Genomic DNA, 22,714 nt, shown 5'->3' with positions numbered 1-22,714 from the left:
TGTCAGCAGCATTCTCGATTGCCTCTTCCCTTTACAGTTAGAGACACGTTACCAAACCATTTGCAAAGGGCACTCTTACAGGGGCCGTGTAACTTGAGTTTTTAATTTATAAAAGTGATAAAAATAAGTAAACAAGAAGTAATATAAAATTTATATAAAATAAAAATAAAATTGATAAAAAGAATTTATAAAAATAAATAAAAAGGCTTCATGCAAGCAATGCGTTAGTATACCCATTGCACACGAAGCACAATTATATATGCTTGGACATCATCTAATTAATCTTCTGAACAATATGTGTGGCTGCATACGAATTTTTTTTATGCACATGCTCTACCTCCCTATCCCTACATGTGCACACCAATAACAGTGAATATATGTGAAGTGGCAAAAAAGCAATGCTAGACTCTACCATCATTGTGCCCCTTTAACTTTTCCACATTTATGTCTGGTGAACAGGCAATATCTCACTAGAAAAGAAGACATTTGTGCATTGTTTGGCAAGCAAATAAATATATTTATTTACATTTTCCATCAATCAACAATGTTGTGACCTGGTGCAAATATAAATGTCAAAAAGGAAAGTACTTACAAATTATTCATATGTATTCAAATGCAGATATGACAATTGTCTTTTTGTACCTCAGCACAGTAGAGTTTCAAAATTAACAAACTGCGCAGCATCAGATATCTTAAAGCGTCTCAAGAGGGGAATCAGATAAAGCTCCAATAATAGACTGTGCAAACAACGCTCCAAAAAACAAAGTACTTCAAGAAAAATCTGAATATTCGGTTGCCGTTGTGATATGTACTGTATGTCGGGGGCGGGGAGATATGGAAGAACTTGCTCCGGATAGCATGCACTATGTTAACCTTGATTCATCCTATTCATATTCCAAATTTCTAAAATACCTATGTGCATGACAAATGTACAAGATGGTGCAGCGGTTTGCAACTTGTCGACATGTCATCTTCCTTATTGTTGCTCATGTTACACCGGTGTGTTCATGACCTCATACTGGCTCAGATTTATACTCGATATCCGGTGTTGCACACTAGTTGTCCAGCACATTGAATATAAAAGATGTGGAAATGTTTAAGAAATTTCAAAAATACCTAGATGAGCATGACAAATGTGCAAGATGGAACAGAGATTTGCAACCTTTTGACATGTCATCTGCCTTATGTTTGAGAAATTTCAAGAATACCAAGGTGTGCATGACCTACTGACATGACTGTTGCAACTGCAATAATCGTCATGCTTTCCTTTCAAATGTGTTTGATTGCACATATCTGCATTTGTGTAGTTTAATTATATTACCAGAGGCAAACCCACGACCCGTTTTTTTTGTTCCGGAGTGTGTGTACATGGGGGGATGTGGAAGAACTTGCTTTAGATAACATGCATTTTAACATTTCTTCATACTTTGTGATACTGACGTTTAGGAATCACAGATGGTACTGTAGATGGTACCATGTTTATTGAGACTCTTTTGACTATAATTACTCAATTTCCAATATAGCAGATGACTGTTTACATTGGAATTGCCACGACGCTTAACTGAGTCCCTATTAGTGACAGTGACCACCACAGAAAGGAAGGCACTAAAATTTTACTGATATCCACCCAGTGATTTTGCAGCCATAAGGTGCCTACAATATATCTTGCAGCACTGTAGTGTTCTAAATTGCTTATACTGTAGCATTACTAACCGCTAATTAAATTTAAACTAGTATGTGACAACCAGAATATTATTGCGCAAGCCTGGAGCCTTCTAACATACGCGCTCGAGTCGCAAAAGCGTTATTAGGCAATTAAAAGGAAAGTATCGAAGTCTATATACACGACGGGATGCACACGGCTGTTTGTGAACGGACTGGATCGCGAAAGTGCGTTTATAATGTAAAGTGTAGCAACACGGGAAGAATAATGTGGCGTCATTTATCGTGCACGCCCTTTTGTTGATATTAATTTATCTATATTGTCATATGCCGTATGCTTGCCGTACACACCAATCTCACAGCATAGCAATTAAGCTCTCAAACAACAACCATCAGTTGAACAATAAATGCAGTGAGATTAATATAAACTCGCTCAAAGACTGGTAGACAACGCTGGACCCAAACCCCTTTGCCGCCGACGCCGCGTATCGCGTTCACGAGGCCATAACAACGCTGTGGAGAGCCGCCGCCGAGAGTGGCTGTCCTATCGCTCGCAGCGCCCCCACAGCCTTGCACAAGGGCGTTCTATTTCGCACGGCCATCCCATGCCTCCCGCTATCTCTCACCATGCTCACCGAATGAGCAATGACGTCATCCGCGGAATGCGACAGCACCGGCCTCCAGTGGTGAAGCGTTGCTCGTAGCGCCGAAGGGACCAGGTGTTCTCATTGCGACAACTTCGTAGCTTTATAATTAAAAAGTTTATTAGTGAAAGTGAATTAAGACATTACCTTAGGAGTTCGCTAATGCTCTCCTAAAGAGTGCCCTTCAGCATATGCTATATTGCAACTGATTTCATATAAGAAAAAGTGATATATATATATATTTTTTTTTTTAAAATAATATGTTCGCATTTAACTGGGACACCCGCTTTATTCTTTTTTGAAAACATTGGAAAAAGAGTAGACCTTGTTTTGTACCTTTTTGTACCAGCTTAGTTGGTAAGCAGCTTGTTTGGGCAACCTTTGTTCTACATTAAACATAGTACTCCATAACAATTTTAAACTGTGCCAGTGATCTCATCGATGTTTAGCATTCTATATAACTGAAATATGTTTTTGTTTCTGGAACTGTAAACCCCATGTTTTGATGTCTATCAGAGTACACAGGCAAATAAAAGCTTGTGCAGAATCCAACAATACACATGCATTTTCTTTTTCCCTTCCTAATCCATTTTTATCTCTGACTTACGTTATCATCACCCTGCGTAAAGCCCCATGCCTCCAAAAAAAGAAAATGGGATTCCTGGAAGAAAATTCAGTCACACAGGTTCTGCAACATGCTAGATGTTTTGCACACATCATAATTGCTGAGTTTGCTGTGTTCACCCAAAACGGACAACACGTCTTTTCTTTTTGTTTGTTTGTTTGTTTGTTACATGCAATATCACCCTGTTTTATAGTTCCTGAAACAAAACTTAATTTTTACGTCTCAACATATTGAAAAATACTCATAAACACATGGGTCTCTGTACCGGTGCTGCCTTACTTGGTGGACAGTACGCTTCCCTGCCTGGTGCTGTGTCCTCCTGAACCCTGAGAAAGTTGTGCAGAACAACACAGGCTTGCACCAGACGGTCCACGTTTTCCACCTTCACATTTATGGGTCGCCTGAATATACGCCACTGTGATGCGAGGATGCCAAAGGCATTCTCTACACACCGTCTGGAATGTGTATCAATATAAATGTAATGCAAAAATAGTCTTAAATAAACTATATAAACTTTCTAAATTATTACACCACATCCTGCATATTATCTGCCTATGGTACTTCTTCTTATAAAAATAAATAAATAAACAAACAAACAAAATCTACATGAAGATCTGCAAAGCAAATACTTTCCTACACATATGGATTAGTCTTGGCATTTATTGACAGAATAATTTTTTTACTGCTTGTGCTCAGATGAGGACATGTCGCTCTAAACACTTTGCACGTTACATGGTACAATAAAACAATGATATGAGTGACCTCATCAAGCCACATGAAGTGGCTTTTTGTTCCTTGTTTCAGCCCCTTATGTAGGCTAAAACAAATATTAAATAAATAAATAAATATGTTGGCACAATGCACGATGTCTGACATCGAAGGCTACCTAGTGCAAGATTGTGGGGACTGCATCTGCTTGGCACTTTCCGAAGTTATCTACATAGCTCGAGCATAAAGCATACCCGACAAAACCATACAGTACCTAGCATGTGACAGCCGTATGTTGTACACACGCTTGGTGCCATTGAGGTCGGCACCTGGAAGGGGCCACAAGAAATCAGGGTGCAGCTGAAAGGTCTCGTCTCCCACAAAAACGTAGGGGGCCTCCAAGGACGAACCAGGAAGCCTCTTGCTGCTGGGAGTCCGAGGCAACCAGCTTCAAGGTCTTTGCCCAACGAGCAGGATTTAAAAACCCCGCCGTCAGACTGGGACCCATATGCCCCGATGTCCGCATACAAAAACGTGTACTTCGCATCGGCTACGGCCATTTGGACGATAGAGTGAGAGCCCTACAATAAAATGCAGATTTGTAAAATATGCTCCTACTAACTTCTGCAAATCTCATAATGTCACACCACCTTGTAGGTGTAAAACATGAACCCTGCACGGTGTGGGGCTTCAATGATATGTTTTCCGTCCACAGCCCCAATGCAGTTTGGGAAGGACCATCTTTCCGCAAACTGCTGGCTGACTGTGCCCACACATCTGGTGACGGGTTCCGTGAAGTAGCAACAATTAGCCACCGGTTGAAAATTGCCATTCCTACAAAAAGACGAGGACATGGCAGCAGAAAGTGCTGGCATTCCTTTCGGTATTTGGTTGCACAACGACAAAATACAAAGCATGCAACTAACATAGGCGTTGAAAGAACGAATGCCCTACACACTGGTAGCGCTGCACTATCTAGTTATAGACAATGGTAGTGCAACATGCGTGCAACAATTCCAAAAAAGACTGTCTGAGGCAACTGCTACCAAGTTTCTTAGTTTTTCTGAATGAGGTACTGTATGCTTTGTATCCACTGTCGCAAAGTTATTTTGAAAAAGCTAAAACAAAGCAGTGAAGTGGGTAATAAGAATCTTTCAGTACTGCTGTAGATGGTACATGTATTCAAAAATTGTAAAAACTTCAAATTAGTATGTCTTCACCAGGATGTATGCAACAACAACTGTGTCGCACTCAGGGCCGGCGATAGGGGACGGAGTAAGGCGACCGCCATAGGTCCCGCGCTCGAAGCCCTCAACCAAGGATTACATTCTTTTAAATATCTAGTACGCACTTAATCGTGTGAAACAGGCCCTGCGATGTGCCTTTCCTTGAGGCCCCGCACACCCATAGCACCGGCCCAGGTCGCACTTAGTGTAAGATATATTCACCACCCCACCAAAATCTGCTCTACTACACCACATTTATCGCTTGACACTCACGGGAAGGTAGATTGGGATCAGCTCTGCCCACAGCTGCCGTGCATGTCTCATACACAATCATTTTGATTGTCGTGAAGCCAATCCGGAAACTGTATGCAACACTGCTGAGGTAACTGCCGACGCCAGGTACCTGCATGAGTCCACAATACTGATTATGTCAGCATCCCAAACAAATGCCCACAGATGCAAAAAAAAAATATATAATAATCAATATTTCTAAAGAAAGACATTCTTCCTGACGGGTTAAACTGGCACCTTACCAATGGATCATCACCACATCTATACATGCAGGAAGAAAAATTGCCTATTCTTCACAGTGTGGGACACAAACTTGCCTGAGTGTGATGGCCAGTCTGTGTGCAGGTTCCAAAGCTCGACGACCCTGGGGGTGCTTCTCCAGTCTGTGCTTGACGAGGCTCAGCAGAGAGTCGAATTGTTCAGGAGACATGCGCACATACCTCCTGAACGAAGCAGTATCGTGGAGTCTCATCTGTTACATCTGCAGATGTGACATCAATACCACTACGTTCAGCACTGCATACTGTTAAATAGAGAGTTTGAAGGCAGTGTTATCTCACTTACCAGTGTGTGGAAGTCCCCCTCAGTCTCTCTCGCTCGCCACAGAACACTTACCCATTGCGAACGATTTTTTGAGTGTTTACGCTTCTCGGGACGTTGGAGGGCCAATAAAGCTGCGCTTATTCTCAGCAAAATTCGCTTTCGCTTAAGAAGTAGCAATCTCTGGTTCCAGCGCGGCATTCTAGCTAAGTGCGAACTTAAGGAGCGAAGCGTGCGAGAACAGAGTGATGCCTCCAGATAGAAAAGTTGGTCCTTCGAAAAGGGAAAAAGTGGAAAGTTTCCAATTTGGGGAAAGAGGAACGCTGTCCTAATTCTTTTCAGCTTCAGTTTTAAGTGGCATTGGGCCAGTTCCCAGTGGCCTTGCATACTTGGGGACAATGAAGAAATGTAAGCAGGAGGCTGTATTTCTAACAGTTCTCACACAAGGTTTTATTTCACAAAATGAGGCGAGCATTTTGTAGTTTGTGCACAATTAAAGTGTAAAATGTGACATCACACAACATTTCGCTGAAAAATTACTGTGCCATCAGAGTACGCAAACAACTCACGCAACACGATGCTCACAGTCCTACGTTGACGTCCTACGGAACTTGGACATGAAAAGGAACATATGATTAGTCGACCGAACACATGATTACACATCGTTAGTGCATTTATGCGATCGAGTTGAGAGACTGTTTTGTTGTATGTCATCGACTGTTCCCACTGGCGCCATGGATTTTGTAGAATGAATACAAATCACAGTACAGAATGAACCGTACACAAGAAAAGCGTGTGCAACATCGTCCTTATCTGTCTGTACCTCCATGTTCACTTTAGAGTTCGCAGTAACATGGTAGGTGTAGGTATACACCGCACAAGCACTTCACCATTTCCATCAGAAGTAAACAATAACACGGTTGCCAACACGTTCTGGTCCTTTACGCCACTGCTGCCGCTAAACTAAAAACGAGGCTATGGGACGACTCAAGCAGCGCTGCTTTAGCAGCAGAGGACTGCTCTGCTGCCATGTCGCCGAGTTGCTGCTGCCGCGCCGCTGCTGCTCTGCTGATGTTGCTCGATAAAAGCTATGGGACGCGGCCCTTATGCCATTTTTGTGTTTGCTTGTTGCATGAACTTTAAAAAGTTGGAATTTGTGTTTTGTTTTCGTTTTGACAACTTATGGCACAAACGTTGAGACGCTTTCGCCATACTTTGTGTATGTTCGATTTATGTTTGACAAAGTGAAGAAGGTAACTTCATCGAAAAATGTGAAAGGATTTTACCCACAACATGCCGATGATTCGATGCGGGCACCGTTTATGATGTATACTGGGAAGGCGACGAGAAGACGAAAGGTGGCAACTATGAAGCCGAAATGCTCCACATGACAGGTAAGCCGTTTTGGTCGTGTCGAAAAACTTTAGTCTTGCCGCGAACCTTGCCTCTGTGCATATCGGTATTTTTCAGGCACACTCAGCCAAGCTTCAGTGTCAACTGCTTGCACTGCAAATCTTTGTGCCTGATCACAAGCTGGGCACGTCCGCCCACACATGGCAAGAGCTACTATGCACATGCATTGTTAGCTTTCAGTTGCACAGTAGGGCTAGCAGTAGTTTCACAAGTGCAAGATCAGTCTTGCGTTGGCTGTAGTTCATTGTTCACAATAGTTACTTGAGAAGAACTTAGTCATTTTATCATTTGCTATTTCCTCAATTTTAGACTGCAAAGAAGAAATGGATGAGTTTATCGTCGACCGACGGCAGCGCGTCACAGCGAAAGAAAAAGCACCTCCGCAACACGTACGGTTTAAATGTAGCTGAAGCTTATGAGAAGACTACAAATTTCTAGCATTTCTTCAGTGAATCTACACTACATCTTACTACAGGCATTTAAACAGACCACTTTTCATTTAAGGTAAAAAAAGAAAATTGAAGAAAATGCAAGCAGCTGCAAAAAGTGCTGCAATGGAAGACTTACTGAAAGACATATCACGAGGTGACAAAAAGGAGCTCTAAGATGAGGTAGAAGAAATAAATGAAGAAAACACCCATCTCTGAAACCTGAACGTGCAACTGCAGGAGCAGTTACTGCAGTACTTCTCCAAAGCAGACGAGCCATACAGTAGGCAGAGAAGGGTAATGGATGTAGTATTAGACTTGCCGTTTTTGTTTTAATCACTCTGAGACTTTTTGTTTCTGTTGGCACCTGTTCAATTTGGCTTCTGTTACTGCTTCCGCTAATAGTAGGCATGGAGTGCTTGCCTCATCTTTTGCAACTGCATTATTTATTACATTCTGGGGCCACTAATAAAAATCATTACGACAGGTCAATCCAAGTCTCATTCTTTGAGTTGACTGAGGATGAAAATTGGCTTTTGGCACCTGTCGAGACTGACCAAGGTTAGGTCAGAAGAGCCTTTTACATATTTCACACGTTGGGGAGTGGGTCAGTTCATGTAGAATATGAACCCGTCGAGACTGACCAAGGTTAGGTCAGGAGTGTCTTTTACGTATTTCACACGCATATAGCATGTGTCCTAATATGGCAGAAATTTTACTGTTGGCTGCTGAAGTTGGTGAGCTTTTGCCCGCCATCAATGCTACGAGGGTGAGTTTATGTCCTATGTCCAGTATGGTGTCACACAAGTCTACATGGGCAAAGTCAGTGGAAAATATGCAGTGGACTCCCGTTTAACAGAACTCGTGGGGGATAGAACTACGATGCACTGTACCTAACCCCACCCCCCTCATTTAATGGGACCCCACTGTAGAATCACATACTCAGGAGAGCGATACTTAAAAGGACCAAAAAGTGAAAAATATCCCCACGTTTTTGCCAACCACGTATGGAACTTTGCTGTCTGATGACGCACACAGAAAGTTCTTTTGAATTGAACTTACTTTTTCCATACAAAAATGTTCGTTTACACCATGTTTATGTCTCCACACTAAACATACTGTAGCGTGATTATGAAGTGTCTGGCAGTTAAAAATACAAGTGTAATAATCAAAAATACACAAAGGTAATAGATGGGCACAAACGTGGTGTCAGCAGATGACCATGCTGCATGTGTCATTCTGCTCCGGATGGGAGTATTGAACTGTCTTAGCAGTTGCGCAGGATAAATGCCATTCATATGTCACGGAGGAGCCAAAGGATGCGTTCCAAGAAAAAGCGCTAGGAGAGCACCAGTTTGAAGCACCTGCTTCTAAACAAGCAGTGTCATTATTGGAATGCGCAAACAACATTGAAGAACCAGGTCATTGCACTCCATTCTATGAGCTTGACGATTTGGGTAAGTGTAATGCCCAACTGAATTTGCCAATAGAAGTGAGCCTGTGTCGACCCAACTGAGGCCATACAACGTACATGCAGTCTTTTCTCAGAGAGAGTACTAACATGATCAAGCTGGTTAGGATCCAATTAAGACGTAGTGGAACCACAACAGGACTAAACGACAGGGACAATCGCCTTCTAACACCCGTTTTTATTTTGAAACAGTCAGCTCGTGACGATGGGGAGGGGGTCCTTAGTCTCGAACCTTGGTCTTCTGATCTCCAGTCAGATGTCCTAACCGCTACACCTCTGACCGAAGATCAGAAGACACAGATTCGATTCCTGCTGTCAGCTGCTCTTTGCCTTGAGTTGTTAGAATACGTTAATTTCTGAGCATTTGAGGCTCGTCCCTAATTGTGGTCTACCTCGGCCAATTCTCGTTGTTTACGTCGTTTACAAGTTGCCCTGCCTTGTGTTTGGATGCGAGAGAGAGTGAGAAAGACGTAAGAGAGAATATGTGAGCGTGGCTGATTGTCTGTCCCCCCCTGTAATTGAGGCACTCAAGCTGATTTTGGCTCACTCTAGGCATTTTTGTGGTTTTGTGATCCATTGTGTATATACGAGTTTGTAGTCTTGACATCCTGTGGTGCAGGAGTTACTTTTTGTGGTTATTACAAATTTTGCAGAAGTCTTGTGTTCTTTATTTCACATAAGCTTCGTAGTCCTTTCTTCGAGGTTCATTAAGTCAAAGCAAACAAATATCTGCATTTACAGCTGTGACTCCTCCACTATTTTCTTCTCCTGAGGATACACTTACTCAAAAGACATGTGAACTGCGGCGAAGCAGATCAAGAAACAAGACTACAGCTTGTGAAGTGCAGTCCAACCTCTTGCCTGAGTACAGCTAAATAAAGAAGTAAGTCTATAAACATACATTAGCTTTATTCAAGCTTTCTTGTTCACTTTCACAGTTCCTGGCAACATCTGCAGGGTTGCTGATATAAGTGTCAGTACACGATACATACAAACCACATGCATATACATACATCAGTTTAGAGATGTGTTACGCTGACTTCAAAAGCACACTTGCATGCCAGAACATTACTGCGGACGGCATTAGACCAGGCCACACCATCAGAGCGGGTCACACCAAAACACCAGATCCGTGTCTGATTTTCCGTTCTGGTGTGAAATACAAAAAACATCAGACCCGGTCTGGTGGATTTTTGATAGCGTATAATACATAAAGAGAGTGATTCGTGCGTCTGCCGGGAATCGAACCCGGGTCGACTGCTTGGAAGGCAGTTATGCTAGCCACTATACCACTGACGCGACGAGTGAGCAAAAACACTCCCCCTTCTCCTTTCAGGCATCTTAATCCACACACAATTTAATTTCGAAGATATAGAACAATACACAAAAGAGAGTCAATCGTGCGCGGGACGGGAATCAAACCCGGGTCAACTGCTTGGAAGACAGCTATGTTAGCCACTATACCACCGACGCTGCGGGTAAGCAAAAACACTTCCCGTTCTCCTTTCGGACATCTTAATCCACACAGAATTTAATTTCCTAGATAGCGAATAATACATCAAAGGAGTGAACCGTGCGTCGGCCGGGAATCGAACCCGGTTCAACTGCTTGGATGGCAGCTGTGCTAGCCACCATACCACCGACGCGACCAGCGAGCAAAAACACTTCCCGTTCTCCTTTCGGACATCTTAATCCACACAGAATTTAATTTCCTAGATAGCGAATAATACATGAAAGCAGTGAACCGTGCGTCGGCCGGGAATCGAACCCGGTTCAACTGCTTGGAAGGCAGCTATGCTAGCCACTATACCACCGACGCGACCAGCGAGCAAAAACACTTCCCGTTCTCCTTTCGGACATCTTAATCCACACAGAATTTAATTTCCTAGATAGCGAATAATACATCAAAGGAGTGAACCGTGCGTCGGCCGGGAATCGAACCCGGTTCAACTGCTTGGATGGCAGCTGTGCTAGCCACCATACCACCGACGCGACCAGCGAGCAAAAACACTTCCCGTTCTCCTTTCGGACATCTTAATCCACACAGAATTTAATTTCCTAGATAGCGAATAATACATGAAAGCAGTGAACCGTGCGTCGGCCGGGAATCGAACCCGGTTCAACTGCTTGGAAGGCAGCTATGCTAGCCACTATACCACCGACGCGACCAGCGAGCAAAAACACTTCCCGTTCTCCTTTCGGACATCTTAATCCACACAGAATTTAATTTCCTAGATAGCGGATAATACATCAAAGGAGTGAACCGTGCGTCGGCCGGGAATCGAACCCGGGTCAACTGCTTCGAAGGCAGCTATGCTAGCCACTATACAACCGACGCGACCAGCGAGCAAAAACACTTCCCGTTCTCCCTTCGGACATCTTAATCCACACAGAATTTAATTTCCTAGACAGCGAATAATACATGAAAGGAGTGAACCGTGCGTCGGCCGGGAATCGAACCCGGGTCAACTGCTTCGAAGGCAGCTATGCTAGCCACTATACCACCGACGCGACCAGCGAGCAAAAACACTTCCCGTTCTCCTTTCGGACATCTTAATCCACACAGAATTTAATTTCCTAGATAGCGAATAATACATGAAAGCAGTGAACCGTGCGTCGGCCGGGAATCGAACCCGGTTCAGCTGCTTGGAAGGCAGCTATGCTAGCCACTATACAACCGACGCCCGACCAGCGAGCAAAAAACACTTCCCGTTCTCCTTTCGGACATCTTAATCCACACAGAATTTAATTTCCTAGACAGCGAATAATACATGAAAGGAGTGAACCGTGCGTCGGCCGGGAATCGAACCCGGTTCAACTGCTTGGAAGGCAGCTATGCTAGCCACTATACCACCGACGCGACCAGCGAGCAAAAACACTTCCCGTTCTCCTTTCGGACATCTTAATCCACACAGAATTTAATTTCCTAGACAGCGAATAATACATGAAAGGAGTGAACCGTGCGTCGGCCGGGAATCGAACCCGGTTCAACTGCTTGGAAGGCAGCTATGCTAGCCACTATACCACCGACGCGACCAGCGAGCAAAAACACTTCCCGTTCTCCTTTCGGACATCTTAATCCACACAGAATTTAATTTCCTAGACAGCGAATAATACATGAAAGGAGTGAACCGTGCGTCGGCCGGGAATCGAACCCGGTTCAACTGCTTGGAAGGCAGCTATGCTAGCCACTATACAACCGACGCCCGACCAGCGAGCAAAAAACACTTCCCGTTCTCCTTTCGGACATCTTAATCCACACAGAATTTAATTTCCTAGACAGCGAATAATACATGAAAGGAGTGAACCGTGCGTCGGCCGGGAATCGAACCCGGTTCAACTGCTTGGAAGGCAGCTATGCTAGCCACTATACCACCGACGCGACCAGCGAGCAAAAACACTTCCCGTTCTCCTTTCGGACATCTTAATCCACACAGAATTTAATTTCCTAGACAGCGAATAATACATGAAAGGAGTGAACCGTGCGTCGGCCGGGAATCGAACCCGGTTCAACTGCTTGGAAGGCAGCTATGCTAGCCACTATACCACCGACGCGACCAGCGAGCAAAAACACTTCCCGTTCTCCTTTCGGACATCTTAATCCACACAGAATTTAATTTCCTAGACAGCGAATAATACATGAAAGGAGTGAACCGTGCGTCGGCCGGGAATCGAACCCGGTTCAACTGCTTGGAAGGCAGCTATGCTAGCCACTATACCACCGACGCGACCAGCGAGCAAAAACACTTCCCGTTCTCCTTTCGGACATCTTAATCCACACAGAATTTAATTTCCTAGACAGCGAATAATACATGAAAGGAGTGAACCGTGCGTCGGCCGGGAATCGAACCCGGTTCAACTGCTTGGAAGGCAGCTATGCTAGCCACTATACCACCGACGCGACCAGCGAGCAAAAACACTTCCCGTTCTCCTTTCGGACATCTTAATCCACACAGAATTTAATTTCCTAGACAGCGAATAATACATGAAAGGAGTGAACCGTGCGTCGGCCGGGAATCGAACCCGGTTCAACTGCTTGGAAGGCAGCTATGCTAGCCACTATACCACCGACGCGACCAGCGAGCAAAAACAGTTCCCGTTCTCCTTTCGGACATCTTAATCCACACAGAATTTAATTTCCTAGACAGCGAATAATACATGAAAGGAGTGAACCGTGCGTCGGCCGGGAATCGAACCCGGTTCAACTGCTTGGAAGGCAGCTATGCTAGCCACTATACCACCGACGCGACCAGCGAGCAAAAACACTTCCCGTTCTCCTTTCGGACATCTTAATCCACACAGAATTTAATTTCCTAGACAGCGAATAATACATGAAAGGAGTGAACCGTGCGTCGGCCGGGAATCGAACCCGGTTCAACTGCTTGGAAGGCAGCTATGCTAGCCACTATACCACCGACGCGACCAGCGAGCAAAAACACTTCCCGTTCTCCTTTTGACATCTTAATCCACACAGAATTTAATTTCCTAGACAGCGAATAATACATGAAAGGAGTGAACCGTGCGTCGGCCGGGAATCGAACCCGGTTCAACTGCTTGGAAGGCAGCTATGCTAGCCACTATACCACCGACGCGACCAGCGAGCAAAAACACTTCCCGTTCTCCTTTCGGACATCTTAATCCACACAGAATTTAATTTCCTAGACAGCGAATAATACATGAAAGGAGTGAACCGTGCGTCGGCCGGGAATCGAACCCGGTTCAACTGCTTGGAAGGCAGCTATGCTAGCCACTATACCACCGACGCGACCAGCGAGCAAAAACACTTCCCGTTCTCCTTTCGGACATCTTAATCCACACAGAATTTAATTTCCTAGACAGCGAATAATACATGAAAGGAGTGAACCGTGCGTCGGCCGGGAATCGAACCCGGTTCAACTGCTTGGAAGGCAGCTATGCTAGCCACTATACCACCGACGCGACCAGCGAGCAAAAACAGTTCCCGTTCTCCTTTCGGACATCTTAATCCACACAGAATTTAATTTCCTAGACAGCGAATAATACATGAAAGGAGTGAACCGTGCGTCGGCCGGGAATCGAACCCGGTTCAACTGCTTGGAAGGCAGCTATGCTAGCCACTATACCACCGACGCGACCAGCGAGCAAAAACACTTCCCGTTCTCCTTTCGGACATCTTAATCCACACAGAATTTAATTTCCTAGACAGCGAATAATACATGAAAGGAGTGAACCGTGCGTCGGCCGGGAATCGAACCCGGTTCAACTGCTTGGAAGGCAGCTATGCTAGCCACTATACCACCGACGCGACCAGCGAGCAAAAACACTTCCCGTTCTCCTTTCGGACATCTTAATCCACACAGAATTTAATTTCCTAGACAGCGAATAATACATGAAAGGAGTGAACCGTGCGTCGGCCGGGAATCGAACCCGGTTCAACTGCTTGGAAGGCAGCTATGCTAGCCACTATACCACCGACGCGACCAGCGAGCAAAAACACTTCCCGTTCTCCTTTCGGACATCTTAATCCACACAGAATTTAATTTCCTAGACAGCGAATAATACATGAAAGGAGTGAACCGTGCGTCGGCCGGGAATCGAACCCGGTTCAACTGCTTGGAAGGCAGCTATGCTAGCCACTATACCACCGACGCGACCAGCGAGCAAAAACACTTCCCGTTCTCCTTTCGGACATCTTAATCCACACAGAATTTAATTTCCTAGACAGCGAATAATACATGAAAGGAGTGAACCGTGCGTCGGCCGGGAATCGAACCCGGTTCAACTGCTTGGAAGGCAGCTATGCTAGCCACTATACCACCGACGCGACCAGCGAGCAAAAACACTTCCCGTTCTCCTTTCGGACATCTTAATCCACACAGAATTTAATTTCCTAGACAGCGAATAATACATGAAAGGAGTGAACCGTGCGTCGGCCGGGAATCGAACCCGGTTCAACTGCTTGGAAGGCAGCTATGCTAGCCACTATACCACCGACGCGACCAGCGAGCAAAAACACTTCCCGTTCTCCTTTCGGACATCTTAATCCACACAGAATTTAATTTCCTAGACAGCGAATAATACATCAAAGGAGTGAACCGTGCGTCGGCCGGGAATCGAACCCGGGTCAACTGCTTCGAAGGCAGCTATGCTAGCCACTATACAACCGACGCGACCAGCGAGCAAAAACTCTTCCCGTTCTCCTTTCGGACATCTTAATCCACACAGAATTTAATTTCCTAGACAGCGAATAATACATCAAAGGAGTGAACCGTGCGTCGGCCGGGAATCGAACCCGGTTCAACTGCTTGGAAGGCAGCTATGCTAGCCACTATACCACCGACGCGACCAGCGAGCAAAAACACTTCCCGTTCTCCTTTCGGACATCTTAATCCACACAGAATTTAATTTCCTAGACAGCGAATAATACATCAAAGGAGTAAACCGTGCGTCGGCCGGGAATCGAACCCGGGTCAACTGCTTCGAAGGCAGCTATGCTAGCCACTATACAACCGACGCGACCAGCGAGCAAAAACACTTCCCGTTCTCCTTTCGGACATCTTAATCCACACAGAATTTAATTTCCTAGACAGCGAATAATACATCAAAGGAGTGAACCGTGCGTCGGCCGGGAATCGAACCCGGTTCAACTGCTTGGAAGACAGCTATGGTAGCCACTATACCACCGACGCTACCAGCGAGCAAACACACTTCCAGTTCTCCTTTCGGACATCTTAATCCACACAGAATTTAATTTCCTAGACAGCGAATAATACATCTAAGGAGTGAACCGTGCGTCGGCCGGGAATCGAACCCGGGTCAACTGCTCGGAAGGCAGCTATGCTAGCCACTATACCACCGACGCGACCAGCGAGCAAAAACACTTCCCGTTCTCCTTTCGGACATCTTAATCCACACAGAATTTAATTTCCTAGATAGCGAATAATACATGAAAGGAGTGAACCGTGCGTCGGCCGGGAATCGAACCCGGTTCAACTGCTTGGAAGGCAACTATGCTAGCCACGATACCACCGACGCGACCAGTCAGCAAAAACACTTCCCGTTCTCCTTTCGGACATCTTAATCCACACAGAATTTAATTTCCTAGATAACGAATAATACATGAAAGGAGCGAACCGTGCGTCGGCCGGGAATCGAACCCGGTTGAACTGCTTGGAAGGCAGCTATGCTAGCCACTATACCACCGACGCGACCAGCGAGCAAAAACACTTCCCGTTCTCCTTTCGGACATCTTAATCCACACAGAATTTAATTTCCCAGACAGCGAATAATACATCAAAGGAGTGAACCGTGCGTCGGCCGGGAATCGAACCCGGGTCAACTGCTTCAAAGACAGCTATGCTAGCCACTATACAACCGACGCGACCAGCGAGGAAAAACTCTTCCCGTTCTCCTTTCGGACATCTTAATCCACACAGAATTTAATTTCCTAGACAGCGAATAATACATCAAAGGAGTGAACCGTGCGTCGGCCGGGAATCGAACCCGGTTCAACTGCTTCGAAGGCAGCTATGCTAGCCACTATACCACCGACGCGACCAGCGAGCAAAAACACTTCCCGTTCTCCTTTCGGACATCTTAATCCACACAGAATTTAATTTCCTAGACAGCGAATAATACATCAAAGGAGTAAACCGTGCGTCGGCCGGGAATCGAACCCGGGTCAACTGCTTCGAAGGCAGCTATGCTAGCCACTATACAACCGACGCGACCAGCGAGCAAAAACACTTCCCGTTCTCCTTTCGGACATCTTAATCCACACAGAATTTAATTTCCTAGACAGCGAATAATACATCAAAGGAGTGAACCGTGCGTCGGCCGGGAATCGAACCCGGTTCAACTGCTTGGAAGGCAGCTATGCTAGCCACTATACCACCGACGCGACCAGCGAGCAAAACACTTCCCGTTCTCCTTTCAGACATCTTAATCCACACAGAATTTAATTTCCTAGACAGCGAATAATACATCAAAGGAGTAAACCGTGCGTCGGCCGGGAATCGAACCCGGGTCAACTGCTTCGAAGGCAGCTATGCTAGCCACTATACCACCGACGCGACCAGCGAGCAAGAACACTTCCCGTTCTCCTTTCGGACATCTTAATCCACACAGAATTTAATTTGATTTCCTAGACAGCGAATAATACATGAAAGGAGTGAACCGTGCGTCGGCCGGGAATCGAACCCGGTTCAACTGCTTGGAAGACAGCTATGCTAGCCACTATACCACCGACGCGACCAGCGAGCAAAAACACTTCCCGTTCTCCTTTCGGACATCTTAATCCACACAGAATTTAATTTCCTAGACAGCGAATAATACATCTAAGGAGTGAACCGTGCGTCGGCCGGGAATCGAACCCGGGTCAACTGCTTCGAAGGCAGCTATGCTAGCCATTATACAACCGACGCGACCACCGAGCAAAAACACTTCCCGTTCTCCTTTCGGACATCTTAATCCACACAGAATTTAATTTCCTAGACAGCGAATAATACATCAAAGGAGTGAACCGTGCGTCGGCCGGGAATCGAACCCGGTTCAACTGCTTGGAAGGCAGCTATGCTAGCCACTATACCACCGACGCGACCAGCGAGCAAGAACACTTCCCGTTCTCCTTTCGGACATCTTAATCCACACAGAATTTAATTTCCTAGACAGCGAATAATACATCAAAGGAGTAAACCGTGCGTCGGCCGGGAATCGAACCCGGGTCAACTGCTTCGAAGGCAGCTATGCTAGCCACTATACAACCGACGCGACCAGCGAGCAAAAACACTTCCCGTTCTCCTTTCGGACATCTTAATCCACACAGAATTTAATTTGATTTCCTAGACAGCGAATAATACATGAAAGGAGTGAACCGTGCGTCGGCCGGGAATCGAACCCGGTTCAACTGCTTGGAAGACAGCTATGGTAGCCACTATACCACCGACGCGACCAGCGAGCAAACACACTTCCCGTTCTCCTTTCGGACATCTTAATCCACACAGAATTTAATTTCCTAGACAGCGAATAATACATCTAAGGAGTGAACCGTGCGTCGGCCGGGAATCGAACCCGGGTCAACTGCTTCGAAAGCAGCTATGCTAGCCACTATACAACCGACGCGACCACCGAGCAAAAACACTTCCCGTTCTCCTTTCGGGCATCTTAATCCACACAGAATTTAATTTCCTAGATAGCGAATAATACATGAAAGGAGTGAACCGTGCGTCGGCCGGGAATCGAACCCGGGTCAACTGCTTGGAAGGCAGCTATTCTAGCCACTATACCACCGACGCGACCATCGAGCAAAAACACTTCCCGTTCTCCTTTCGGGCATCTTAATCCACAGAGAATTTAATTTCCTAGATAGCGAATAATACATGAAAGGAGTGAACCGTGCGTCGGCCGGGAATCGAACCCAGGTCAACTGCTTAGAAGGCAGCTATGCTAGCCACTATACCACCGACGCGACCATCGAGCAAAAACACTTCCCGTTCTCCTTTCGGGCATCTTAATCCACAGAGAATTTAATTTCCTAGATAGCGAATAATACATGAAAGGAGTGAACCGTGCGTCGGCCGGGAATCGAACCCAGGTCAACTGCTTAGAAGGCAGCTATGCTAGCCACTATACCACCGACGCGACCATCGAGCAAAAACACTTCCGTTCTCCTTTCGGGCATCTTAATCCACACAGAATTTAATTTCCTAGATAGCGAATAATACATGAAAGGAGTGAGCCGTGCGTCGGCCGGGAATCGAACCCGGGTCAACTGTTTAGAAAGCAGCTATGCTAGCCACTATACCACCGACGCGACCATCGAGCAGAAACACTTCCCGTTCTCCTTTCGGGCATCTTAATCCACACAGAATTTAATTTCCTAGATAGCGAATAATACATGAAAGGAGTGAACCGTGCGTCGGCCGGGAATCGAACCCGGGTCAATTGCTTGGAAGGCAGCTATGCTAGCCACTATACCACCGACGCGACCAGCGAGTAAAAACACTTCCCGTTCTCCTTTCGGGCATCTTAATCCACACAGAATTTAATTTTCTAGATAGCGAATAATACATGAAAGGAGTGAACCGTGCGTCGGCCGGGAATCGAACCCGGGAATCGAAGCCGGGTCAACTGCTTGGAAGGCAGCTATGCTAGCCACTATACCACCGACGCGACCGGCGAGCAAAAACACTTCCCGTTCTCCTTTCGGGCATCTTATCCACACAGAATTTAATTTCCTAGATAGCGAATAATACATGAAAGGAGTGAACCGTGCGTCGGCCGGGAATCGAACCCGGGTCAACTGCTTGGAAGGCAGCTATGCTAGCCACTATACCACCGACGCGACCAGCGAGTAAAAACACTTCCCGTTCTCCTTTCGGGCATCTTAATCCACACAGAATTTAATTTTCTAGATAGCGAATAATACATGAAAGGAGTGAACCGTGCGTCGGCCGGGAATCGAACCGGGGAATCGAAGCCGGGTCAACTGCTTGGAAGGCAGCTATGCTAGCCACTATACCACCGACGCGACCAGCGAGCAAAAACACTTCCCGTTCTCCTTTCGGGCATCTTAATCCACACAGAATTTAATTTCCTAGCTAGCGAATAATACATGAAAGGAGTGAACCGTGCGTCGGCCGGGAATCGAACCCGGGTCAACTGCTTGGAAGGCAGCTATGCTAGCCACTATACCACCGACGCGACCATCGAGCAAAAACACTTCCCGTTCTCCTTTCGGGCATCTTAATCCACACAGAATTTAATTTCCTAGATAGCGAATAATACATGAAAGGAGTGAACCGTGCGTCGGCCGGGAATCGAACCCGGGTCAACTGCTTGGAAGGCAGCTATGCTAGCCACTATACCACCGACGCGACCAGCGAGCAAAAACACTTCCCGTTCTCCTTTCGGGCATCTTATCCACACAGAATTTAATTTCCTAGATAGCGAATAATACATGAAAGGAGTGAACCGTGCGTCGGCCGGGAATCGAACCCGGGTCAACTGCTTGGAAGGCAGCTATGCTAGCCACTATACCACCGACGCGACCAGCGAGTAAAAACACTTCCCGTTCTCCTTTCGGGCATCTTAATCCACACAGAATTTAATTTCCTAGATAGCGAATAATACATGAAAGGAGTGAACCGTGCGTCGGCCGGGAATCGAACCCGGGTCAACTGCTTGGAAGGCAGCTATGCTAGCCACTATACCACCGACGCGACCAGCGAGCAAAAACACTTCCCGTTCTCCTTTCGAGCGTCTTAATCCACACAGAATTTAATTTCCTAGATAGCGAATAATACATGAAAGGAGTGAACCGTGCGTCGGCCGGGAATCGAACCCGGGTCAACTGCTTGGAAGGCAGCTATGCTAGCCACTATACCACCGACGCGACCAGCGAGCAAAAACACTTCCCGTTCTCCTTTCGGGCATCATAATCCACACAGAATTTGATTTCCTAGATAGCGAATAATACATGAAAGGAGTGAACCGTGCGTCGGCCGGGAATCGAACCCAGGTCAACTGCTTAGAAGGCAGCTATGCTAGCCACTATACCACCGACGCGACCAGCGAGTAAAAACACTTCCCTTCTCCTTTCGGGCATCTTAATCCACACAGAAGTTAATTTCCTAGATAGCTAATAATACATGAAAGGAGTGAACCGTGCGTCGGCCGGGAATCGAACCCGGGTCAACTGCTTGGAAGGCAGCTATGCTAGCCACTATACCACCGACGCGACCAGCGAGCAAAAACACTTCCCGTTCTCCTTTCGGGCATCTTAATCCACACAGAATTTAATTTCCTAGATAGCGAATAATACATGAAAGGAGTGAACCGTGCGTCGGCCGGGAATCGAACCCGGGTCAACTGCTTGGAAGGCAGCTATGCTAGCCACTATACCACCGACGCGACCAGCGAGCAAAAACACTTCCCGTTCTCCTTTCGGGCATCTTATCCACACAGAATTTAATTTCCTAGATAGCGAATAATACATGAAATGAGTGAACCGTGCGTCGGCCGGGAATCGAACCCGGGAACCGAAGCCGGGTCAACTGCTTGGAAAGCAGCTATGCTAGCCACTACACCACCGACGCCGACCAGCGAGCAAAAACACTTCCCGTTCTCCTTTCGGGCATCATAATCCACACAGAATTTAATTTCCTAGATAGCGAATAATACATGAAATGAGTGAACCGTGCGTCGGCCGGGAATCGAACCCGGGTCAACTGCTTGGAAGGCAGCTATGCTAGCCACTATACCACCGACGCGACCAGCGAGCAAAAACACTTCCCGTTCTCCTTTCGAGCGTCTTAATCCACACAGAATTTAATTTCCTAGATAGCGAATAATACATCAAAGGAGTGAACCGTGCGTCGGCCGGGAATCGAACCCGGGAATCGAAGCCGGGTCAACTGCTTGGAAAGCAGCTATGCTAGCCACTACACCACCGACGCCGACCAGCGAGCAAAAACACTTCCCGTTCTCCTTTCGGGCATCATAATCCACACAGAATTTAATTTCCTAGATAGCGAATAATACATGAAAGGAGTGAACCGTGCGTCGGCCGGGAATCGAACCCGGGTCAACTGCTTCGAAGGCAGCTATGCTAGCCACTATACAACCGACGCGACCACCGAGCAAAAACACTTCCCGTTCTCCTTTCGGACATCTTAATCCACACAGAATTTAATTTCCTAGACAGCGAATATTACATCTAAGGAGTGAACCGTGCGTCGGCCGGGAATCGAACCCGGGTCAACTGCATCGAAGGCAGCTATGCTAGCCACTATACAACCGACGCGACCTGCGAGCAAAAACACTTCCCGTTCTCCTTTCGGACATCTTAATCCACACAGAATTTAATTTCCTAGACAGCGAATAATACATCAAAGGAGTGAACCGTGCGTCGGTCGGGAATCGAACCCGGGTCAACTGCTTCGAAGGCAGCTGTGCTAGCCACTATACAACCGACGCGACCAGCGAGCAAAAACACTTCCCGTTCTCCTTTCGGGCATCATAATCCACACAGAATTTAATTTCCTAGATAGCGAATAATACATCAAAGGAGTGAACCGTGCGTCGGCCGGGAATCGAAGCCGGGTCAACTGCTTGGAAGGCATCTATGCTAGCCACTATACCACCGACGCGACCAGCGAGCAAAAACACTTCCCGTTCTCCTTTCGGACATCTTAATCCACACAGAATTTAATTTCCTAGACAGCGAATAATACATCAAAGGAGTGAACCGTGCGTCGGCCGGGAATCGAACCCGGGTCAACTGCTTCGAAGGCAGCTGTGCTAGCCACTATACAACCGACGCGACCAGCGAGCAAAAACACTTCCCGTTCTCCTTTCGGACATCTTAATCCACACAGAATTTAATTTCCTAGACAGCGAATAATACATCTAAGGAGTGAACCGTGCGTCGGCCGGGAATCGAACCCGGGTCAACTGCATCGAAGGCAGCTATGCTAGCCACTATACAACCGACGCGACCTGCGAGCAAAAACACTTCCCGTTCTCCTTTCGGACATCTTAATCCACACAGAATTTAATTTCCTAGACAGCGAATAATACATCAAAGGAGTGAACCGTGCGTCGGCCGGGAATCGAACCCGGGTCAACTGCTTCGAAGGCAGCTGTGCTAGCCACTATACAACCGACGCGACCAGCGAGCAAAAACACTTCCCGTTCTCCTTTCGGGCATCATAATCCACACAGAATTT

The 22,714-nt window shown here is 46.4% G+C and overlaps 56 non-coding genes across 56 annotated transcripts; all 56 read right to left on the bottom strand.

Moving 5' to 3' along the window:
• Positions 1-10,755: 10,755 nt before the first annotated feature.
• Positions 10,756-10,827, bottom strand: Trnag-ucc (transfer RNA glycine (anticodon UCC)). Its single transcript has one exon. It is a non-coding gene; the product is annotated as a tRNA-Gly (tRNA).
• Positions 10,828-11,101: 274 nt separating this feature from the next.
• On the bottom strand, positions 11,102-11,173 carry Trnag-ucc (transfer RNA glycine (anticodon UCC)). The gene has a single exon. It is a non-coding gene; the product is annotated as a tRNA-Gly (tRNA).
• A 101-nt stretch (positions 11,174-11,274) lies between these two features.
• On the bottom strand, positions 11,275-11,346 carry Trnar-ucg (transfer RNA arginine (anticodon UCG)). The gene has a single exon. It is a non-coding gene; the product is annotated as a tRNA-Arg (tRNA).
• A 101-nt stretch (positions 11,347-11,447) lies between these two features.
• On the bottom strand, positions 11,448-11,519 carry Trnar-ucg (transfer RNA arginine (anticodon UCG)). Its single transcript has one exon. It is a non-coding gene; the product is annotated as a tRNA-Arg (tRNA).
• Positions 11,520-11,796: 277 nt separating this feature from the next.
• Trnag-ucc (transfer RNA glycine (anticodon UCC)) lies at positions 11,797-11,868 on the bottom strand. The gene has a single exon. It is a non-coding gene; the product is annotated as a tRNA-Gly (tRNA).
• Positions 11,869-11,969: 101 nt separating this feature from the next.
• Positions 11,970-12,041, bottom strand: Trnag-ucc (transfer RNA glycine (anticodon UCC)). Its single transcript has one exon. It is a non-coding gene; the product is annotated as a tRNA-Gly (tRNA).
• Positions 12,042-12,318: 277 nt separating this feature from the next.
• On the bottom strand, positions 12,319-12,390 carry Trnag-ucc (transfer RNA glycine (anticodon UCC)). Its single transcript has one exon. It is a non-coding gene; the product is annotated as a tRNA-Gly (tRNA).
• Positions 12,391-12,491: 101 nt separating this feature from the next.
• On the bottom strand, positions 12,492-12,563 carry Trnag-ucc (transfer RNA glycine (anticodon UCC)). The gene has a single exon. It is a non-coding gene; the product is annotated as a tRNA-Gly (tRNA).
• Positions 12,564-12,664: 101 nt separating this feature from the next.
• Positions 12,665-12,736, bottom strand: Trnag-ucc (transfer RNA glycine (anticodon UCC)). Its single transcript has one exon. It is a non-coding gene; the product is annotated as a tRNA-Gly (tRNA).
• A 101-nt stretch (positions 12,737-12,837) lies between these two features.
• On the bottom strand, positions 12,838-12,909 carry Trnag-ucc (transfer RNA glycine (anticodon UCC)). The gene has a single exon. It is a non-coding gene; the product is annotated as a tRNA-Gly (tRNA).
• A 101-nt stretch (positions 12,910-13,010) lies between these two features.
• Positions 13,011-13,082, bottom strand: Trnag-ucc (transfer RNA glycine (anticodon UCC)). Its single transcript has one exon. It is a non-coding gene; the product is annotated as a tRNA-Gly (tRNA).
• Positions 13,083-13,183: 101 nt separating this feature from the next.
• On the bottom strand, positions 13,184-13,255 carry Trnag-ucc (transfer RNA glycine (anticodon UCC)). Its single transcript has one exon. It is a non-coding gene; the product is annotated as a tRNA-Gly (tRNA).
• Positions 13,256-13,356: 101 nt separating this feature from the next.
• Trnag-ucc (transfer RNA glycine (anticodon UCC)) lies at positions 13,357-13,428 on the bottom strand. Its single transcript has one exon. It is a non-coding gene; the product is annotated as a tRNA-Gly (tRNA).
• Positions 13,429-13,528: 100 nt separating this feature from the next.
• Trnag-ucc (transfer RNA glycine (anticodon UCC)) lies at positions 13,529-13,600 on the bottom strand. The gene has a single exon. It is a non-coding gene; the product is annotated as a tRNA-Gly (tRNA).
• A 101-nt stretch (positions 13,601-13,701) lies between these two features.
• Trnag-ucc (transfer RNA glycine (anticodon UCC)) lies at positions 13,702-13,773 on the bottom strand. The gene has a single exon. It is a non-coding gene; the product is annotated as a tRNA-Gly (tRNA).
• Positions 13,774-13,874: 101 nt separating this feature from the next.
• On the bottom strand, positions 13,875-13,946 carry Trnag-ucc (transfer RNA glycine (anticodon UCC)). Its single transcript has one exon. It is a non-coding gene; the product is annotated as a tRNA-Gly (tRNA).
• Positions 13,947-14,047: 101 nt separating this feature from the next.
• Positions 14,048-14,119, bottom strand: Trnag-ucc (transfer RNA glycine (anticodon UCC)). The gene has a single exon. It is a non-coding gene; the product is annotated as a tRNA-Gly (tRNA).
• Positions 14,120-14,220: 101 nt separating this feature from the next.
• Trnag-ucc (transfer RNA glycine (anticodon UCC)) lies at positions 14,221-14,292 on the bottom strand. The gene has a single exon. It is a non-coding gene; the product is annotated as a tRNA-Gly (tRNA).
• A 101-nt stretch (positions 14,293-14,393) lies between these two features.
• Trnag-ucc (transfer RNA glycine (anticodon UCC)) lies at positions 14,394-14,465 on the bottom strand. Its single transcript has one exon. It is a non-coding gene; the product is annotated as a tRNA-Gly (tRNA).
• A 101-nt stretch (positions 14,466-14,566) lies between these two features.
• Trnag-ucc (transfer RNA glycine (anticodon UCC)) lies at positions 14,567-14,638 on the bottom strand. The gene has a single exon. It is a non-coding gene; the product is annotated as a tRNA-Gly (tRNA).
• A 101-nt stretch (positions 14,639-14,739) lies between these two features.
• On the bottom strand, positions 14,740-14,811 carry Trnag-ucc (transfer RNA glycine (anticodon UCC)). The gene has a single exon. It is a non-coding gene; the product is annotated as a tRNA-Gly (tRNA).
• Positions 14,812-14,912: 101 nt separating this feature from the next.
• Positions 14,913-14,984, bottom strand: Trnag-ucc (transfer RNA glycine (anticodon UCC)). The gene has a single exon. It is a non-coding gene; the product is annotated as a tRNA-Gly (tRNA).
• A 101-nt stretch (positions 14,985-15,085) lies between these two features.
• Trnar-ucg (transfer RNA arginine (anticodon UCG)) lies at positions 15,086-15,157 on the bottom strand. The gene has a single exon. It is a non-coding gene; the product is annotated as a tRNA-Arg (tRNA).
• A 101-nt stretch (positions 15,158-15,258) lies between these two features.
• Trnag-ucc (transfer RNA glycine (anticodon UCC)) lies at positions 15,259-15,330 on the bottom strand. The gene has a single exon. It is a non-coding gene; the product is annotated as a tRNA-Gly (tRNA).
• A 101-nt stretch (positions 15,331-15,431) lies between these two features.
• On the bottom strand, positions 15,432-15,503 carry Trnar-ucg (transfer RNA arginine (anticodon UCG)). The gene has a single exon. It is a non-coding gene; the product is annotated as a tRNA-Arg (tRNA).
• Positions 15,504-15,777: 274 nt separating this feature from the next.
• Positions 15,778-15,849, bottom strand: Trnag-ucc (transfer RNA glycine (anticodon UCC)). Its single transcript has one exon. It is a non-coding gene; the product is annotated as a tRNA-Gly (tRNA).
• A 447-nt stretch (positions 15,850-16,296) lies between these two features.
• Trnaq-uug (transfer RNA glutamine (anticodon UUG)) lies at positions 16,297-16,368 on the bottom strand. The gene has a single exon. It is a non-coding gene; the product is annotated as a tRNA-Gln (tRNA).
• A 101-nt stretch (positions 16,369-16,469) lies between these two features.
• Trnar-ucg (transfer RNA arginine (anticodon UCG)) lies at positions 16,470-16,541 on the bottom strand. Its single transcript has one exon. It is a non-coding gene; the product is annotated as a tRNA-Arg (tRNA).
• A 101-nt stretch (positions 16,542-16,642) lies between these two features.
• Trnar-ucg (transfer RNA arginine (anticodon UCG)) lies at positions 16,643-16,714 on the bottom strand. Its single transcript has one exon. It is a non-coding gene; the product is annotated as a tRNA-Arg (tRNA).
• A 101-nt stretch (positions 16,715-16,815) lies between these two features.
• On the bottom strand, positions 16,816-16,887 carry Trnag-ucc (transfer RNA glycine (anticodon UCC)). Its single transcript has one exon. It is a non-coding gene; the product is annotated as a tRNA-Gly (tRNA).
• A 100-nt stretch (positions 16,888-16,987) lies between these two features.
• Trnar-ucg (transfer RNA arginine (anticodon UCG)) lies at positions 16,988-17,059 on the bottom strand. The gene has a single exon. It is a non-coding gene; the product is annotated as a tRNA-Arg (tRNA).
• Positions 17,060-17,338: 279 nt separating this feature from the next.
• Trnar-ucg (transfer RNA arginine (anticodon UCG)) lies at positions 17,339-17,410 on the bottom strand. Its single transcript has one exon. It is a non-coding gene; the product is annotated as a tRNA-Arg (tRNA).
• Positions 17,411-17,511: 101 nt separating this feature from the next.
• Trnag-ucc (transfer RNA glycine (anticodon UCC)) lies at positions 17,512-17,583 on the bottom strand. Its single transcript has one exon. It is a non-coding gene; the product is annotated as a tRNA-Gly (tRNA).
• A 101-nt stretch (positions 17,584-17,684) lies between these two features.
• On the bottom strand, positions 17,685-17,756 carry Trnar-ucg (transfer RNA arginine (anticodon UCG)). The gene has a single exon. It is a non-coding gene; the product is annotated as a tRNA-Arg (tRNA).
• Positions 17,757-18,035: 279 nt separating this feature from the next.
• On the bottom strand, positions 18,036-18,107 carry Trnar-ucg (transfer RNA arginine (anticodon UCG)). Its single transcript has one exon. It is a non-coding gene; the product is annotated as a tRNA-Arg (tRNA).
• A 101-nt stretch (positions 18,108-18,208) lies between these two features.
• On the bottom strand, positions 18,209-18,280 carry Trnag-ucc (transfer RNA glycine (anticodon UCC)). Its single transcript has one exon. It is a non-coding gene; the product is annotated as a tRNA-Gly (tRNA).
• Positions 18,281-18,381: 101 nt separating this feature from the next.
• Positions 18,382-18,453, bottom strand: Trnar-ucu (transfer RNA arginine (anticodon UCU)). Its single transcript has one exon. It is a non-coding gene; the product is annotated as a tRNA-Arg (tRNA).
• Positions 18,454-18,554: 101 nt separating this feature from the next.
• Positions 18,555-18,626, bottom strand: Trnar-ucu (transfer RNA arginine (anticodon UCU)). Its single transcript has one exon. It is a non-coding gene; the product is annotated as a tRNA-Arg (tRNA).
• A 100-nt stretch (positions 18,627-18,726) lies between these two features.
• On the bottom strand, positions 18,727-18,798 carry Trnar-ucu (transfer RNA arginine (anticodon UCU)). The gene has a single exon. It is a non-coding gene; the product is annotated as a tRNA-Arg (tRNA).
• Positions 18,799-18,899: 101 nt separating this feature from the next.
• On the bottom strand, positions 18,900-18,971 carry Trnag-ucc (transfer RNA glycine (anticodon UCC)). Its single transcript has one exon. It is a non-coding gene; the product is annotated as a tRNA-Gly (tRNA).
• A 286-nt stretch (positions 18,972-19,257) lies between these two features.
• On the bottom strand, positions 19,258-19,329 carry Trnag-ucc (transfer RNA glycine (anticodon UCC)). The gene has a single exon. It is a non-coding gene; the product is annotated as a tRNA-Gly (tRNA).
• Positions 19,330-19,616: 287 nt separating this feature from the next.
• Trnag-ucc (transfer RNA glycine (anticodon UCC)) lies at positions 19,617-19,688 on the bottom strand. Its single transcript has one exon. It is a non-coding gene; the product is annotated as a tRNA-Gly (tRNA).
• Positions 19,689-19,789: 101 nt separating this feature from the next.
• Positions 19,790-19,861, bottom strand: Trnag-ucc (transfer RNA glycine (anticodon UCC)). Its single transcript has one exon. It is a non-coding gene; the product is annotated as a tRNA-Gly (tRNA).
• A 100-nt stretch (positions 19,862-19,961) lies between these two features.
• Trnag-ucc (transfer RNA glycine (anticodon UCC)) lies at positions 19,962-20,033 on the bottom strand. The gene has a single exon. It is a non-coding gene; the product is annotated as a tRNA-Gly (tRNA).
• Positions 20,034-20,134: 101 nt separating this feature from the next.
• On the bottom strand, positions 20,135-20,206 carry Trnag-ucc (transfer RNA glycine (anticodon UCC)). The gene has a single exon. It is a non-coding gene; the product is annotated as a tRNA-Gly (tRNA).
• A 101-nt stretch (positions 20,207-20,307) lies between these two features.
• Positions 20,308-20,379, bottom strand: Trnag-ucc (transfer RNA glycine (anticodon UCC)). The gene has a single exon. It is a non-coding gene; the product is annotated as a tRNA-Gly (tRNA).
• A 101-nt stretch (positions 20,380-20,480) lies between these two features.
• Trnar-ucu (transfer RNA arginine (anticodon UCU)) lies at positions 20,481-20,552 on the bottom strand. The gene has a single exon. It is a non-coding gene; the product is annotated as a tRNA-Arg (tRNA).
• A 100-nt stretch (positions 20,553-20,652) lies between these two features.
• Trnag-ucc (transfer RNA glycine (anticodon UCC)) lies at positions 20,653-20,724 on the bottom strand. Its single transcript has one exon. It is a non-coding gene; the product is annotated as a tRNA-Gly (tRNA).
• A 101-nt stretch (positions 20,725-20,825) lies between these two features.
• Trnag-ucc (transfer RNA glycine (anticodon UCC)) lies at positions 20,826-20,897 on the bottom strand. The gene has a single exon. It is a non-coding gene; the product is annotated as a tRNA-Gly (tRNA).
• A 287-nt stretch (positions 20,898-21,184) lies between these two features.
• Positions 21,185-21,256, bottom strand: Trnag-ucc (transfer RNA glycine (anticodon UCC)). Its single transcript has one exon. It is a non-coding gene; the product is annotated as a tRNA-Gly (tRNA).
• Positions 21,257-21,544: 288 nt separating this feature from the next.
• Trnar-ucg (transfer RNA arginine (anticodon UCG)) lies at positions 21,545-21,616 on the bottom strand. The gene has a single exon. It is a non-coding gene; the product is annotated as a tRNA-Arg (tRNA).
• Positions 21,617-21,717: 101 nt separating this feature from the next.
• Trnar-ucg (transfer RNA arginine (anticodon UCG)) lies at positions 21,718-21,789 on the bottom strand. The gene has a single exon. It is a non-coding gene; the product is annotated as a tRNA-Arg (tRNA).
• A 101-nt stretch (positions 21,790-21,890) lies between these two features.
• Positions 21,891-21,962, bottom strand: Trnar-ucg (transfer RNA arginine (anticodon UCG)). The gene has a single exon. It is a non-coding gene; the product is annotated as a tRNA-Arg (tRNA).
• Positions 21,963-22,236: 274 nt separating this feature from the next.
• Positions 22,237-22,308, bottom strand: Trnar-ucg (transfer RNA arginine (anticodon UCG)). The gene has a single exon. It is a non-coding gene; the product is annotated as a tRNA-Arg (tRNA).
• Positions 22,309-22,409: 101 nt separating this feature from the next.
• Trnar-ucg (transfer RNA arginine (anticodon UCG)) lies at positions 22,410-22,481 on the bottom strand. The gene has a single exon. It is a non-coding gene; the product is annotated as a tRNA-Arg (tRNA).
• Positions 22,482-22,582: 101 nt separating this feature from the next.
• Trnar-ucg (transfer RNA arginine (anticodon UCG)) lies at positions 22,583-22,654 on the bottom strand. The gene has a single exon. It is a non-coding gene; the product is annotated as a tRNA-Arg (tRNA).
• Positions 22,655-22,714: the final 60 nt, after the last annotated feature.

This window comes from Ornithodoros turicata, unplaced genomic scaffold, assembly GCF_037126465.1.
Source record: "Ornithodoros turicata isolate Travis unplaced genomic scaffold, ASM3712646v1 Chromosome122, whole genome shotgun sequence".
NCBI classification, from domain to species: domain Eukaryota; kingdom Metazoa; phylum Arthropoda; class Arachnida; order Ixodida; family Argasidae; genus Ornithodoros; species Ornithodoros turicata.
This window is presented reverse-complemented; position numbering and strand designations above follow the sequence as displayed.